We start from the raw sequence: 1321 nt of genomic DNA, 5'->3' as shown, positions 1-1321 counted from the left end.
GTCGCTAGTAAAATTAAACTATTTATTTTTAGTCTAGCAAATTATGTAGCTAATATATTTTAGTTTTAGTACAACATTATTACGATACTAATAAAAATAATTTGCCTACTTTGCATGTTTCGTTTAGTTAAAACCTATCATGTTATTATTATATGGCTGAAATATTTCAAAACTAAATTACTATTCAATTATTTATTATTATACACTTATTACGTTTAGTATGCTAGAAATATGAGGAAGGATAATAAATAATTTTAATTATATTATGGTATGTGTTTTATTTTGTGACTATAATTTTACAAAGAAGCACTATATTTCCTTTATATGATCTTCCAAGTATCCATAGAAATTTTCTCTTGGGATTTCAGAATCGCAGAACTCTAGAATACATTTATACAATTCGCCTGAAAATTAAAAATGTATTACATTGAAGTTCGACATTTCACTCTCAAAATATATAAAAAGTAAAAAAAAAACTGTTTTCTAAGGTATTTTTAAAATGTTAACTATATTACCTACCAACAGTAACTTTATGTTGTACAAGAAAACTATACATTTTGTTGATATGATGATTGTGATCTTAGTTCAACATCTCCAAAGGTATAATAGGACATTGGCCTGTCCGCCTCCACACAGGCCATTAGTTGTAATAAGGTTAAGGCGAGCGTTACCCCCAAAGGCACCACAGCCCCAGCTCCCTGTAGCTATAGCGGGGTAGTTTGTACTTCGTTCTATTTTATTAGTGTTAAATGAGAAACCACTATAAGCCTAGAGTGTAAAAAATATATATTTAAATGATATTAACGTAATAATTAAAGACATTTTGTTTATAAATTTCAATAAATTTTTCAATAATTTTAATAGTTTCGCTTCCAAAGGTTTTATTTAGAAAGGTTATATTTGGTGTAGTGTTTTAAAAATTACGTACTTACGTCAAAAAGTTATAGGTTATATTAGGGTTGTTTGGAAAAACTAAACTTTGAGCCGTATATACATTTATGTCCACTTTATCAATTACGTAACTAATAGTTTTATGATAAGTAAATACGAGAAAGTGCACAACAAGAAAACTTCTTAATCTTGTTCATAATCTAATTCTCATATAGTGTTGTATTCATAAGATGAATAAGGTAGTTAGAGGTTCTAGTCAGAGTTGAGAATTGGATCGGCAACACGTTTATACACTTTTGCCGCTTACTATCAGCCACATTGTTTGCATGTTTGCCGCACTGGTGGTATAAAAAGCATTTCATACCTATAATCATAACCGCTTCGGTAGGTGCCATATGACCTCTGTGAATAGTAGAGAGACGATCAACTC

At 29.4% G+C, this 1321-nt stretch overlaps 1 long non-coding RNA gene across 1 annotated transcript; it reads right to left on the bottom strand.

The window, feature by feature from the left end:
* Positions 1 to 261: 261 nt before the first annotated feature.
* LOC123655699 lies at positions 262 to 749 on the bottom strand. Its single transcript, XR_006743450.1, has 2 exons — positions 520 to 749; positions 262 to 404 (listed from the first exon to the last, which is right to left on the bottom strand). It is a non-coding gene; the product is annotated as an uncharacterized LOC123655699 (long non-coding RNA).
* Positions 750 to 1321: the final 572 nt, after the last annotated feature.

The sequence above is a fragment of the Melitaea cinxia genome, chromosome 8, assembly GCF_905220565.1.
Source record: "Melitaea cinxia chromosome 8, ilMelCinx1.1, whole genome shotgun sequence".
NCBI lineage: Eukaryota > Metazoa > Arthropoda > Insecta > Lepidoptera > Nymphalidae > Melitaea > Melitaea cinxia.
This window is presented reverse-complemented; position numbering and strand designations above follow the sequence as displayed.